Here is a 16,762-nt window from a genome sequence, read left to right on the forward strand (position 1 = left end):
CGCAGCCTAGAAGCTTACTCATGGTCACTCTATCACTGGTGCTAATCTCAGTTCTTCCCAATATATTAGATTAGAGGAGTGGAGAAAACTGGGTAGTTCAAAGCCCTCCTTACAGGTGCACGTCTGAATTCTGCCTTTACAAATTAATGTGTCTGCAGACTCTAAAAATATCCTTACAAATGCAGATTATTCTAGAAATTAAAGAACTGAGATAATTGCCTAAGAAAAAGAAGTCTCTGCTCACAATGTAGGGAAGGGGGTACCAGGAAGGCAGGGGAGAAGATAAATTTTCCTCGATTTCAATTTCAAAGACCCACCCAATGTGTTCAAACCATTTATGAAAGAAGCCATCTTCTTGAAGTCAGTTTACTGGCTACCTGTGTTGTGTCAAGCATAATTATTATTGTTAATTTTACAAAGACATTTTAGCTGTGATCTTTGAGATGTATGAGTTCACCAACCAATGGAAGAACCAGGCATAATAACCCATAATAAAATGTGATAATAATAATAGCATGTCTATGTACCAGACATTAATGGAATCACACATATTTATTAACTCATTTAAACCTCATAACTATACTATATAGTAGATATGTCTATTATCTGCATTTTACAAATGAGGAAACTGAGGCATGGAGAAGTTAAATAACTTCTCAAATGTTACAAAGTTAGGAAAAGACAAAGCCAGGGTTAGAACCCAGGCAATCTGACTTCAGCAAACGTTCCTTTAATTATTTCACCCTACAGTCTACTGCAATTAGCTTAGCACACATGTGATAAAAGCACAAAGCCATGAGTTATGAATTCTGTTTATGGGGCTCTAAGAAGGCTTTGCAGGGAAGGTTACATGAGAGTCAGATTTTTAATGATGAACAAAATTTGTCATGGAAAAAAAGAAATGAAAGAACGAAGGAATATAAAGCAAATGGGTGATATGAAGCACTTCAAAAAGAAGTGGACAATTTGACATAGTCATGAGTAAAAGGGAGAAAGAAGGGACTGACATTTTGCTAACATAATCGTTAATCATGGCATGTGTTCATGTAATGTCAAAGAGCTTGATTTGAGTTAGAAAACCGACAAGTGGCAGCAAGAATCAATTCAATAATGAATGCACAACAGGGGTGCTTAAATGCTTTTGTTTAATATTTAAATCATTTGGTTTTCTTATCAGGCTATTTGTCTTTCTAGCGACTGTCATCAGCATCATATAGGTCCCATTGGTACAAGTATCTCAAAATCAGCAACTGATTATTATGCACAATCAATTGCTAGTTATCTTGGGCCTCTAATTGCAGCTGTTTTCCTGCTTGCCATCTTCTATAAAAGAGTCAGTGAACAGGGAGCATTCTGGTTGGACTTGTAATGGGCCTTACGGATATGATTGCAGAGTTCACCTTTGGAACAGGGAGTTGCTTATCTTCCAGTGACTGTCCCAAGATTATCTGTTAAGAGCACTGTCTGTACTTTTCCATCATTCCTTTTTTTCTCTCTCTCTTTTTGGTGGTGGGTGGGGGGCAGTCTATACTGGCAGTCTTAGGAATCTCCCTCTTAACAAAACCTATTCCTAATGTACATATTATCTTGAGCAATCTCATGGATATCTCAAGAAAGCTTATGACTTATTCTGTGGTTTGCGGAAGACAGGGCTCAAGCTGCCCAAGGAGGATGAAGCCCCGAGAAAGAAGCTGTCATCTGAGAGGCCCTTGTGGAGGACTGCAGTAAACATCAATGTCATCCTCCTCCTGGTGGTGGTGGTCTTTGTTTATGGCTATTTTGCCTGAACTCTGAGCCACTAAAATACTTGATAATTATTAATAAGTAAACCAAGGATAATTTTATGAATTTTCTTATAGCTTCTTGTGTTGCAAAAGGGAGATGAGCAGTTGGTAATTTTCTCTAAGGAAATGACTAAAGACTTGATATTTTGCTTTAATTGTTTCTTTGTATCATTAAGAAAAAGTTGGGCCGGGTGCGGTGGCTCACGCCTGTAATCCCATCGCTTTGGGAGGCTGAGGCAAGCAGATCACCTGAGGTCAGGAGTTTGAGACCAGCCTGACCAACATGGTGAAACCCCGTCTCTACTAAAAATACAAAAATTTAGCCGGGCATGGTGGCGGGTGCCTGTAATCCCAGCTAGTCGGGAGGCTGAGACAGGAGAATCGCTTGAACCCAGGAGGCAGAGGTTGCAGTGAGCCGAGATCATGCCATTGCACTCCAGCCTGGGTGCAACAGGGCGAGACTCCGTTTCAAAAAAAAAAAAAAGACAAAAAAGAAAAAGTTGACAATTTATAAAACTATTAAGTGACCCTATATGTGTGTAAACCAGACACATAGGGTCTAAATTATTGTTTCCAGCTTTATTTTGGTATAATTAAAAAATAAAAATTGTATGTATTTAAGATGTAAAAAAAAAAAAAGGAAGGAAGGATTGGTGGAAGGAACACTAGACAAGCGACTTAAATTTCATGACCAAAGAACACTATGGAAAGTTAAGGAGTCTTAAATGTAGCATATAGGCTGTGGATGATGGGGATGAATTCAAGGTGTTAAAGCAGAGAAATGTCAGGTGAGATTAGTTTGCACTGAAAATACCTGTCAGGCCAAAGATTACATTGTACATTGCATTAGCAAAATAGAGACAGCTCTACTCTTGTACACTACTTCATATTTCATATCCACTGGGATTTGTATTTGGGCCCGGATCAGTCATCCTCAGAGGCCTCCTCTGCTCTGCAATTTACCTCCTGGATCCTTTTCCTTCTCTTTGCTGATCTCATGCAGCAATCATGTAATGAAGCTATGGAAAAATCATAAGATTTCTGGTTTCTTTGTTATTCTTTTTTTTTTTGTAGAGGTGGCAGGGGGATGAAGTTTCACTCTGTCACCCAGGCCGAAGTGCAGTGGCATGATCTTGGCTCACTGCAAACTCTGCCTCCCAGGTTCAAGCGATTCTCCTGCCTCAGCCTCCCAGGTAGCTGGGATTACAGGCATGTGCCACCACGCCAGGCTAATTTTGCATTTTTAGTAGAGATGGGGTTTCACCATCTTGGCCAGGCTGGTCTTGAACTCCTGACCTCAGTTGATCCTCCCGCCTCGGCCTCCCAAAGTGCTAGGATTATAGGTGTGAGCCACTGTGCCCAGCCTGTTTCTTTGTTATCTTTCCAATATATCACTGTGTTTTCCCTCAGTCAGAATTATCTTCTATTTTGTTATATATTACCATGTTGACCGATGCACCTCTAGAGTTCCTTAATTTTCTAAGGTTAAACTGTTGAACAAGTCCTTGTGCATGTTAATCTACGTGAAAGTCAGAAAGAGAAAAAGGTAAAGAGGTAAGCTTCAGGAGAAACAAAGAACCTCCTTTACAAAAGGATTTCTAGTCTGAGTGAATGGTAGGCCCCAAACAACTGTAACCTGTAAGAACAGATTAAGTGATATTTTATCTTAATGAATGGGAAACTTCATGGTTAGCAGGATGTGAGTAACACTCATGCACATAAACCGCAGGACCACTGGACTCATGATAAGTAGAACACTGAGAACCTCAATGTCATCTGTTTATAGACCCAAGTGATCATTATCACTGACCTCCTTTCAACCATCAACTTTTTCCAGCTAGTGGTTTACCATCTGTATAGACATTTATTTCCTGATTTATGATAATGTTAGTAACATGTTCTCCTAGGGACCTCCAAAATCCAAATATAAATGTGTAAGCAGTCTCTTTTCCTGCCTAGACTTCATAACACAATCTTATGCAATTTGCCATTTACTTCTCCGCTCAAACATTCTCCATCTGCTAGGCTGTCTCCTCCTCCTCTTCCTCCAAACCACCTCTCAGTTTGAATCTTTAATCATTCTTTCAAGTATATCATTTTTTCTGAAACTTTTTAAAAAATGATTAAAATATGAAATCAAAATGAGATATGTGGAGTGCCAATTAAGAGGGTAAAATTGTGTCATCAGAGAATATTACAAACCATACTTTGTGCTCATCTCCCCTATTTTGTTTTCCTAAGTGGCACTTTTTTAAGTGAATGAAAATGACCCTAGAGTGGCATGATGACAGACTAGATGCAGCCAAGAAGTTTGGCTCGCATAGAGAGAACATGATTTCAACTACACCAACATAACTTGAACACTTATTGGGAGAGAAAATGCTGAATGTGAATGGAGAAAAGATGCAGTCACTAAGGCTGAAGCGAGGGTAAACTGGGAACCCTGATTGGGGTGCCTGAATCCTAGGGCTGGTTCCTGGCCATGAATGGTGCCTGGGAAAGGAGTGAGTGAAGGGACTCGGGGGCTTCTTGCTCTCGCTGTGGACCTCTGGGGTCTTATCTGCAGGGGATCCCACAGCCCTAGGGACATGTGAGCTGGCAAAGGGTCTCCCTGAAGATTACACAGAGACGGAGACAGAGCTGCAACAGGCACACAGCTGGGAACCTTTGAGTGTGGGTCAGCTCCGACAGAGCCCAGCCATAAGCACCTACCTTCTAGGGCTGCCCATCTCTCTCTGAGAGGCTCTGGCCCCAGAGAGAAAGCAAGGCCTGCTTCCCTATGGGACTGGAGCACATCTGTCCTGCAGGCCCACCTGCCCATCAACTCCTTCCAGTGCTCCTGCCTGGCTGCCCCCTAGGAGTGTGTATACAGTGCAGTCTCTGCTGCCCAGCTTGGGTGCTTTGCTCTACCTAAGTGCATTCTGGCAACCTAGCAATCCTTTGAGTCCCCCAGCACACCGGGAATTCAACCCCAAGGGTCCAGAAGAGGGAGCCACAAGAAGGTCATGGGCCCCAGAGCCGCAGCCCATGGCTCAGGAGTACAGAGCTGGGATCTGGGCTAACGAGGGAGTAGCCCACACTCTCAGAAAACAGAGGAGGTAAGTCGCACAGTTTGATGGGCTGGTATGGGACCTAGGTAGGCCTCCCCCAACAGGGCTGGTTCGTTAAGGGTATGGTCTATCTCTGTACCAGACCTCTCCCCAAGGGTGCCCCACAGGCTGAAAGACCTAACAACAACAACAAAATCATAGTGCCAGTGATCGGAGGTGGCTCCCCAAAGGCCCAGGAGCGGACCTGGGCCCAGAATCGGACCGAAAGAAGGATGGGGTCACCTCTCTCTCCTTGGCACTATAGAATACAGCTGCAAATGCAAGGATACACAAAGGAACCCAGCCTCCAGTAAGAGCTGATCTACCCTCTGTTGCTCTTATGTGCCATCTACTGGATCACAGCCCAAAGTATAACAACAAAAAACAACTAATTCTCCAGGGACTGTGAAACCAAGGACAAGAATTCAACTACCTGTCCACAGCCTTACCCTCTGAACACTTCCAGAAATGAGGCCAACTGACTACACTCAACTTACACCACAGTTAAAGGAATATCCACCTTTCCAGATGAGAAAGAAGTAGCACAAGAACTCTGGCAATTCAAAAAGTCAGAGTGTCCCCTCACCTCCAAATGAGCCCATTGGCTACCCGGCAATGGTTCTTAACGAGTCTGGGTTGTCTGAAATGACAGTCATGGAATTCAGAATCTGGATGGTAAGGAAGCTTATTGAGATCCAGGAGAAAGTTGAAACTCAATCCAAGAATTCCAAACACCCAGGAAAACAATCCATTGTAAGATTGTCAGTAAAATATCCATTGTTAGAATGATGCAAACTGAACCTCCTGAGTTGGAACATTCACTACAAGAGTTTCATAATACAATCAGAAGTAATAACAACAGAATAGACCAAGCTGAGGAAAAATTCTCAGTGCCTGAAGACCAGTCCTTTGAATCAAGTCAGTCAGATAAAAATGAAGAAAAAAGGAATTAAGAAAAATAAACAAAACCTATGAGAAATATGGGTAAAGAGACCAAATCTATGGCTCACCAGCATTCCTGAGAGAGAATAAGGAACTTGGAAAATGTATTTGAGGATATAGTCCATGAAATTTTCCCTAATATCACTAGAGGTTTATATGTAAATCCAAGAAATACAGAGAACCCCATCCAGATACTATACAAGACAACCATCCCCAAGGCTCATAGTCATCAGATTCACCAAGGTCAATACAAAGGTAAAAAAAGAAAAAAAAAAGACAACGGTGTTTTTTTGTTTTTTGTTTTTTTTTTTGAGACAGAGTTTCACTCTTGTTGCCCAGGCTGGAGTGCAATGACATGATGTCAGCTCACTGCAAGCTCTGCCTCCTGGGTTCAAGTGATTCTCCTGCCTCAGCCCCCCAAGTACCTGGAATTACAGGCAACCGCCACCACGTCTGACTAATTTTGAATTTTTAGTAGAAACGGGGTTTCACCACGTTTGTCAGGCTGGTCTTGAACTCCTGACCTCAAGTAATCCACCCACCTTGGCCTGGGATTACAGGCATGAGCCACTGCGCCCAGCCAAAGGAAAAAAAATATAAAGACATATATTTTATAAAAAAATATAAAGACAACTAGAGAAAAGGGGCAAGTCACCTACAGAGGGACTCTCATCAGTCTAGTAGCAGACCTCACAGCACAAACCTTACCCAGAAGAGTCTGGGGGCCTATTTCATCAACCTTGAAGAAAATAAACTCTCACCAAGAACTGCATATCCTGCCAAACTAAGCTTCATAGATAAAGGAGTAATAAAATCCTTCACTGACAAGCAAATGCTGAGGGAATAGGTTTCAACTAGACCAGACTTACAAGAGGTCCTTAAGGGAAAGATACACATGGATTCAAAAGAACCACACCTTCTACCGCAAAAGTACACTTAAGCAATAGCCCACAGGCACTATAAAGTAACTATCCAATCAAGTCTACATAACGGCTAGCTAACAACACAGTGACAGGATCAAAATCACACATATCAGTACTAACTACATCAATGTAAATAGGCTAAATGTTCCACTCAAAAGACACAAAATGGCAGGCTGCATAAAAAGACAAAACCCAACCATCTGTTGCCTTCAAGAAGCCCATCCCATATATAACAACACCCACAGGTTCAAAGTAAAAGGGTGGAGTGAGATCTACCATGCAAATGGAAAACAGAGCAGGAATGGCTATTTTTATATCGGATAAAACAGACTTGAAACCAATAAAAATTTAGAAGGACGATAAAGGGCATTACATAATGATAAAGGGTACAATCCAACAAGAGGCCCTAACTATCCTAAATATATATGCATCCAATATTGAAGCACCTAGACTCATAAAACAAATTCTTCCTGGCCTACAAAAAGACTTAGACAACCACACAATAATAGTGGGAAACTTTAACACCACACTGACAGCATTAGACAGATTGTTGATGCAGAAAACTAAAAAAGAAACTCTGGACTTAAACTCAACACTTGGCCCACTGGATATAATAGAAATCTACAGAACGCCCCGATCTACAACCACAGAATATACATTCTTCTTATCTGCACACAGAACATATTCTAAGATTGACCACATGCTTTCTTATAAAGCAAGACTAAATAATTTTTTTTAGAAAAATTGAACTCATACCAAGCACACTCTCAGACCACAGTGCAATAAAAAATGGAAATCAATAACAAGATCTCTCAAAACTACACAACCATTGTAAAATGGGTTGAGTTCTTGATTTGATTCTTCGCTTGGTGGCTGTTGGTGTACAGAAGAGCTACTGATTTGTGTATATTAATCTTGTATCCAGAAACTTTGCTGAATTCTTTTATCAGTTCTGGAGCTTTCTGGAGGAGTCTTTAGGATTTTTGAGGTAAACGATCATATCGTCAGCAAACAATGACAGTTTGACTTCTTCTTTCCCAATTTGTATGCCCTTTATTTCTTTCTCTTGTCTGATGGCTCTGGCTAGGACTTCAAGTGCTATGTTGAGGAGGAGTGGTAAGAGTACTACAAAAAACATAAAATACTTAGGATTATACCTAACCAAGGAGGCAAAAGACCTCTGCAAGGAAAACTACAAAACACTGCTGAAAGAAATCATAGATGACACAAACAAATGGAAACACAACCTGTACTCATTGATGGGTAGAATCAATATTGTGAAAATGGCCATAATGCCAAAAGTAATCTACAAATTCAACACAATCCCCATCAAAATACCACCATCATTCTTTACAGAATTAGAAAAAACAGTTCTAAATTCATATTGAACCAAAAAAGAGCCCACATAGTCAAAGCAAGACTAATCAAAAGGAACAAATCTGGAGACATCACACTACCTGATTTCAAACTATACTATAAGGCCATAGTCACCAAAACAGCATGGTACTGATATAAAAGTAGGCATATAGACCAATGGAACAGAAAAGAAAACCAAAAAGTAAGCCCAAATATTTACAGGCCAACTGATCTTCAAGAAAGCAAACAAAAACCTAAAGTGGGGAAATGACATCCTTTTCAACAAATGGTGCTGGGAAAATTGGCTAGCCAGAGAGAATGAAACTAGACCCTCATCTCTCACCTTACACAAAAATCAACTCAAGATCAATTAAGGACTTAAATATAAGATCTGAAACTGTAAAAATTCTAGAAGATAGCATTGGAAAAGCCCTTCTAGACATGGGCTTAGGCAAGGATTTCATGACCGAGAACCCAAAAGCAAATGCAATAAAAACAAAGATAAAAAGCTGGGGCTTAATTAAACTAAAGATCTTTTGCACTGCAAAAGGAAAAGTCAGCAGAGTAAACACAAAACCCACAGAGTGGGAGGAAATCTTTGCAAACTATACACCTGACAAAGGACTAATATCCAGAATCTACAATGAGTTCATACAAATCAGCAAGAAAAAAACAATCCCATCAAAAAGTGGGACGTGAATAGACAGTTCTCAAAAGAAGATATACAAATGGCCAAAAAACATATGAAAAAATATGCTCAGCATCACTAATTATCAGATAAATGAAAATCAAAACCACAATGTCATACGACCTTATTCTTGCAAGAATGGCCATAATCAAAAGATAACAGTAGATGTTGTTATGGATGTGGTGATCAGAGAACACTTCTGCATTGCTGGTGGGAACGTAAACTAGTACAACCTTTATGGAAAACAGTGTGAGTGTGGAGATTCCTTAAAGAACTAAAAGTAGAACTACCATTTGATCCAGCAATCCCACTACTGGGTATCTACCCAAAGGAAAAAAAAAAAGTCATTATAAGAAAAAGATACCTGCACACACATGTTTATAGCAGCACAATTCACAATTGCAAAGTCATGGAAGCAACCCAAATGCCAATCAATCAACAAGTGGATAAAGAAACTGTGGTATATATATGCAATGGAATACTACTCAGCCATAAAAAGGAATGAATTAACAACAGCATTTGCAGTGACTTGGATGAGATTGGAGATGATTATTCTAAGTGAAGTAACTCATGAATGGAAAACCAAACATTGTATGTTCTCACTGGTTTGTGGGAGCTAAACTATGAGCATAAGAAGGCATAAGAATGATACAGTGGACTTTGGGGACTTGGCAGGAAGGGTGGGAGAGGGGTGAGGGATAAAAGACTACAAATAAGGTGCAGTGTATACTGCTCGGGTGATGGGTGCACCAAAATCTCACAAATCACCACTAAAGAACTTACTCATATAATCAAACACCATCTGTACCCCAATAATCTATGGAAAATTTAAAGAAAAATAAAACTACACAACCACATGGAAATTAAAAATCTTACTTCTGAATAACTCCTGGGTGAACAACGAAATTAAAGAAGAAATAAAAAAATTCTTTGAAATTAATAAAAATAGGGACACAGCTTATCAAAGTCTGGGGGATGCAACCAAAATAGTGTTAAGAAGAAAGATTATAACCCTAAACACCTTCACTAAGAAATCAGAAAGATCTCAAATTAGCAATCTGTGCACCTAGGGAGCTAGGAAAAAAAAAAAAAACCCAAAGCTAGGAAAGCAGAAATAACCAAAAGTAGAGAACTTAATAAAAGTGACATGCAAAAATCCATACAAAAGATCAATTACTAAAACACCAAAAGCAATGGCAACTAAAGCCGAAATTGACAAATGGGATCTAATTAAACTTAAGAGCTTCTGCATAGCAAAAGAAACTATCATCAGAGTGAATAGACAACCTACAGAATGGGAGAAAATTTTTGCAATCTATCCATCTGACAAAAGGCTAATATCCAGAATCTACAAGGAGCTTAAAAAATTTTACAAGAAAAAAACAAGCAAGGCTGGGCATGGTGGCTCACTCCTGTAATCCCAGCAATTTGGGAGACCAAGGAAGGTGGATCATCTGAGGTCAGGAGTTCAAGACTAGCCTGCACAACATGGTGAAACCCCATCTCTACTAAAAATACAAAAATTAGCTGGGCACAGTGGTGTGTGTGTGTGTGTGTGCATGCGCCTGTGCGCCTGTAATCCAAGCTACTTGGGAGGTTGAGGCAGGAGAATCTCTTGAGCCTGGGAGGCAGAGGTTGCAGTGAGCCGAGATTGCACCACTGCACTCCAGTTTGGGTGATAGAGCGAGACTCCATCTCAAAAAAAAAAAAAAAAAAAGTGGGTGAAGCATATGAACAGACACTTCTCAAAAGAAGACACTTATGTGGCCAACAAACATATGAAAAAATGTTCATCATCACTGGTCATTAGAGAAATGCAAATCAAAACTCAAAACCATAATGAGATACCATCTCACACCAGTTAGAAGGGCTATGATTAAAAAGTCAGGAAGAAACATGCTGGAGAGGATGTGGAGAAATAGGACACTTTTACATTGTTGGTGGGAGTCTAAATTAGTTCAACCATTGTGGAAGAGTGTGGCAATTCCTCAAGGATATAGAACCAGAAATACCATTTGACCCAGCAATCCCATTACTGGGTATATACCCAAAGGATTATAAATCATTCTACTATAAAAGCATATGCACATGAATGTTTATTGTAGCACTGTTCACAACAGCAAAGACTTGAAACCAACCCAAATGCCCATCAGTGATAGACTGGATAAAGAAAATGTGGCATATAGACACCATGGAATACTATGCAGCCATAAAAAAGGATGAGTTCATGTCTTTTGCAGGGACGTGGATGAAGGTGGAAACCATCATTTTCAGCAAACGATCACAGGAACAGAAAACCAAACACCACATATTCTTACTCATAAGTGGGAGTTTAACAATGAGAACACATGGACACAGGGAGAGGAACGTTACACACTGAGGCCTGTCGGGGGTGAGGGGCTAGGGGAGGGATAGCATTAGGAGAAATACCTAATGTAGATGACGGATATAGAAAACCACCATGGCACGTATATACCTATGTAACAAACCTGCACGTTCTGCACATGTATCCCAGAACTTAAAGTATAACAATAATCATCATCATAATAATAATAAATCAATTAAACCAGGAGTTGGTTTTTCAAAAAAATAAGATTAATAGACTGCCAGCTAGATTAAGAAAGATAAAGAGAAGATCCAAATAAGCATAATCAGAAATGATAAAGGCACTATTACAACTGATATCACAAAAATGAAAAGATCCTCAGAGACAACTATGAACAGCTATATGCAAAAAAATTAGAAAATCTAGAGGAAATGGATAAATTCCTGGAAGCACACAGTTTTCCAAGATTGAATCAAAAAAAGATTGACACCATGAATAGACAAAATCAAATTCTAAAATTAAATGAATAATCAAGAACCTACTAAGTAAGAAAACAAAACAAAACAAAACAAAGCAAAACAAAAACCCTGGACCAGATAGATTCACAGCCAAATTCTACCAAATGTACAAAGAAGAACTGAAACAAATCCTACTGAAACTATTCCAAAATACCAAGGAAATGAGACTCCTCCCTAACTCATTCTATGAAGCCAGCATCAGCCTGGCACATATCAAAATCTGGCACAGATACAATGAAAAAAGTAAACTTCAGGCCAATATTCCTCAGGAACACAGATGCAAAAATCCTTAACAACATATTAGCAACAGAATCTAGCAGCACATCAAAAAGTTAATACACCAGGACGCAAGCCTGGTTCAAAATGCAAGTCAATAAATGTTTTTCATCACATAAACAGAATTAAAAACCACAATAGACACAGAAAAAGCTTTCAATAAAATGCAACATCTCTTCATAATAAAAACCCTCAACATATTCAGCATTGAAAGAACATACCTAAATAATAAGAGCCTTCTATGACAAACCCACAGCCAACATCATACTGAATGGACAAAAGCTGAACCCATTCCCCATGAGCACTAGAATAGGACAAAGTTGCCTACTGTCACCACTCCTATTCAATATGGTACTGAAAGTCTGAGCCAAAGCAATCAGGCAAGAGAAAGAAATAAAAGGCATAAAATAGGAAATGAAGAAGTCAAAATATCTCTCTTTGCTGATGATGTGATTCTATACCTAGAAAATCCTAAAGAATCTCCCAAAAGGCTCCTAGAACTGATAAACAACTTCAGTAAAGTTATGGAATACAAAATCAATCGATTTTTTTTATTTTTTTTTGAGATGGAGTCTCGCTGTGTCTCAAAAATATACAGTATATACAATATACATTATACAAAAATTAACTCAAAATGGACAAAAGATTTAAAGGTAGGACCTCAAAGTATAAAAATCTTGAAAGACAACCTAGAAAACACTCTTCTCAACATCAGCCATGGCAAAGAGTGTTTGGCTAAGTCCCCAAAAGCAATTGCAACAAAAACAAAAATAGACAAGTGGGACACTATGAGTGGGACACTCACGGACTCAAAGAAAAAGGATGGGAGAAGATAATTTGCAAATTAATCCTCCACCAAAGTCTGAATATCCAGAATCTATAGGTAATTTAAATAAATTGACAAGCAAAAAATAAATAACCCCATTAAAAATAGGCAAAAGACATGAACAAAGTCCTCTCAAAAGAAAACATTTAAGCCACCAACAAACATGAAAAAATGTTCAGCATCACTAATCATGAGAGAAATGCAAATCAAAACCACAATGAGATACTATCTCATACCAGTCAGCAAGACTATCAATAGAGTCAGACAACAAAAGATGCCGGCAAGACTATGGAGAAAAGGAAATGTTTGTACCCTGTTGGTGGGAATGCAATTTAGTTATTACCATTTGACCCAGCACTGGATATATGCCCAAAGGAATATAAATTGTTCTACCATAAAGACACACACACTCACAATTTTATTTATCCAGTCATCTGCTGAAGAACATCTTGATTGCTTCCAAGTTTTGGCAATTATGGAAAAGCCTCTATAAACATACATTAGCAGGTTTTGGTGTGGACATAAGTTTTCAACTCCTTTCGGTAAACACCAAGGAGTGTTTTTCCTGGATCATATGATGAATATGTTTAGTTTTGTCAGCAGCTGCCAAACTGTCTTCCAAACTGGCTGTACTATTTTGCGTTCCCACAAGCAATGAATGAGCATTCATGTTGCCTCATATCCTCCCCAGCATTTGGTGTTGTCAGTGTTCTGGATTTTTGCCATTCTAGTAGATGTATAGTGTATTTCATTGTTGTTTTTATTTGCATCTCTCTGATGACATATGATGTGGAACATTTTTCAAATGCCTATTTGTTGTCTGTATATTTTCTTTGGTGGGGTATCTGCTAAGGTATTTGGGCCATTTTAAAATCAGGGTTTTAAAAAATATATTATTGAGTTTTAAGACTTCTTTGTATATTTTGAATAATAACAGTCATTTATTATATGTGTCTTTTACCAATATTTGCTTTCAATCTGTGGCTTGTATTTTTATTCTCTTGACAATGTCTTTTGCAGACCTGAAATTTTTAGTTTTAAGGAAGTGCAGATTAGCAATTCTTTTTTTTTTATGAATCATGAATTTCATGTTTTATCTAGAAAGCCATCACTAAATCCAAGGTTATCTAGATTTTCTCCTGTGTTTTTATAGGTATTTTATAGTTTTGCATTTAATATATTTAGGTCTGGAATCCATTTGGGGTTAATTTTTGTGAAGAGTTTGAATTTTGTCTAGATTTTGTTTTTTTATATGCGAATAACCAGCTATAGCACAATTTGTTTAAAAGGCTTTCTTTTTGCCATTTTATGTTGTCTTTGTTCTTCTGTCAAATATCAGTTGGCTATATTTATGTGGGTCTATTTCTGGACAATATATTCTGTTGTGTTAATCTATATGTCTGTTATTTTTATGAATTACAAACTGTCTTGATGACTGTAGCTTTAAAGTAAGCCTTGAAGTTAGGTAGTGTCAGTCCTTCAACTTCATTATTTTCCTTAACATCGTGTTGGCTATTCTGGATCTTTCACCTCTCAGCATAAACTTTAATAATCAGTTTGTAGTCAGGCATGGTGGTGCACATCTGTATTCCCAGCTATTAGGGAGGCCAAGGTGGGAGGATCACTTGAGCCCAGAAGTTCAAGGCTGCAGTGAGCCAAGATTGTGCCACTCTCCTCCAGCTTGGGCAACAGAGTGAGATCCCTTCTCAATGAAGAAAAAAATCAATTTTTAAATATTCACAAAATAACATGTTGGAATTTTTACTGGGGTTGCATTGAATTTATAGATCAAATTGGGAGGAACTGACATTTTGACAATACTGTTTCTTCTCCACAAACATGGACTATCTCTCCATTTACTTATTTACTGGATTTCTTCCACCAGATATTGCAGTTTTGCTCATATAGGTCTTTGTTAGATTGATACCTAAGTATTTTTTTCTTTGATGAAGTGTTCATGTAAATGTTATTATGCTTTTAATTTCAAATTCCACTTTTCATTACAGGGAAACAATTTTATCAGTATAGGGAAACAATTGGCTTTGGTATGTTAACCTTTTATCTTGCAACTTTTCTATAATTACTATTTAGTTCAAGAATTTTTTATTGTTGTTGCTGATTTTCTTTTTCTGTCAATTCTTATAGATTTTCCACATAGACAACCATATTATCTGTGAATAAAGACAGTTACACTTCTTCCTTCCCAATGAATGTATCTTTTATTTCCTTTTCTTGTCTTATTGTATTAGCCAAGAAAATCTTGGCTAGATCTAAGATTTCTTCTTAGAAAATCTTAGATCTTAGCTAATTCAATAAGACAAGAAACATTGCATTTCCAGTACAATGATAAAAATGAGTGGTGAGAGGGGACATGGTGCCTTATTCCTGATCTTAGTGGGAAAGCTGCTTGTTTCTCCTTATTAAGCATGATGTTAACTGTAAGGTTGGGTTTTTCCTTTTTCATATATATGCATTGTCAAGTTGAGGAAGCTGCTCTTTATTCCTAGTTTGCTGAGAGTTTTTGGCATGAATGGACATTGGACTTTGTCAAATGCTTTTTCTGTATATATTGTATGATCATGTGAATTTTCTTCTTTAGCCTGTTGATGTAATAAATTACATGAATTGATTTTTAAGTGCTTAACCAGCCTGGTATACCTGGAATAAATTCCACTTGATCATAGTGCTTATTTTTTATACATTGTTGGATTCAATTTACTAATATTTTGTTGAGGATTCTTTTACCTATACACTAGAGACATATTGATCTGTAGTTTTATTTTCTAGTAACAACTTTGTCTACTTTTGGTATTAGTTTAAGGCTGGCCTCATAAAATTAGTTTGAAAGTATTCTGTGTCTATCTCCTAGATGAAAGTGTACAGAATTGGTATAATTTCGTCCTGAAATGTTGGGTAGAATTTATCACTGAGCCCATTTGGGCCTGATACTTTCTAGTTTGGGAAGATATTAATTATTTACTTAATTTCTTTAATAGATACAGGCCTATTAAGATTGTCCATTTCTTCTTGAATGAGTTTTGGCAGATGTGTTGTTCAAGGAACTGACTGGTCCATTTCATCTAGGTTATGAAATTTGTGGGCATATAATTTATTATCCTGTTAAATGTGCATGGGCTCTGTAGTGATGTTCCCACATTTATTTCTAATATAAGTAATTTGTATCTTCTCTCTTTTTTATTAGCCTGCTAGGCTACAGACATAAATCATCTTGATATTTTTAAAGAACAAGCTTTTGGTTTTGTTGATTCCCTATTTTCAATTTCATGAATTTCTGCTCTAATTTTTATTGTTTCTTTTCTTCTTTTCTTTTCTTTCTTTTCTTTTTTTTCCTTTCCTCTCCTCGCCTCTCTTTCCTTTTCTTTCTTTTTGTGAGGGGATCTCACTCTGTTTCCTAGGCTGGCATGCAGTGGAGTGATCATGGCTTACTGTGGCCTTGAGCTTCCAGGCTCAAGTGATCCTTCCACCTTAGCCTTCTGAATAGCTGGGACCACAGGCACATACCAGCATGCCCAGCAATCTCTCTGTTTTTTTTTTTTAATTTGTAGAAACAAGATCGCACTGTGTTCCCCAGGATGGTCTCAAACTGGACTCAAGCAATCCTGCCTCAGCCTTCCAAAGTGCTGTGATTACAGGTATGAACCACTATATTTGGCCTTATTATCTATTTTATTCTTCATGATTTGGATTTAATTTGCTCTTTCTTTTCTAGTTTCCTAAGATTGATGCTTAAACGAATGATATCAGATTTTTCTTCTTTTCTAATATGTGTATTTAATGCTACAAATTGTCCTCTAAGTACTGCTTTTGCTGTTTCCCCAAAATTTTGATAAGTTAATGTTTCATTTTCATTTAGTTCTATTATTTTAAAATTTTTCTTGTGTTTCCTTCTTTGACCCTTTCTTGTATTGTTTAGAAGTAGGTTGTTTAATCTCCAATATTTTAGAATTTTCCAGCTACCTTTCTTTTTTGTTGCTGTTGAAATTATTTATTATAGCAAATATGCTATTTCAGGG

The 16,762-nt window shown here is 38.0% G+C and overlaps 1 non-coding gene across 1 annotated transcript in view; it reads left to right on the plus strand.

Moving 5' to 3' along the window:
• Window positions 1–16,375, plus strand: part of OR8G5 (olfactory receptor family 8 subfamily G member 5) — a 47,470-nt gene extending 31,095 nt beyond the window's left edge. The window contains exon 3 of the transcript XR_008538171.2: window positions 16,295–16,375. This is a non-coding gene — a transcript (olfactory receptor family 8 subfamily G member 5). The remainder of the gene's footprint in view (window positions 1–16,294) is intronic.
• Window positions 16,376–16,762: the final 387 nt, after the last annotated feature.

The sequence above is a fragment of the Pan troglodytes genome, chromosome 9, assembly GCF_028858775.2.
Source record: "Pan troglodytes isolate AG18354 chromosome 9, NHGRI_mPanTro3-v2.0_pri, whole genome shotgun sequence".
Lineage (NCBI taxonomy): Eukaryota > Metazoa > Chordata > Mammalia > Primates > Hominidae > Pan > Pan troglodytes.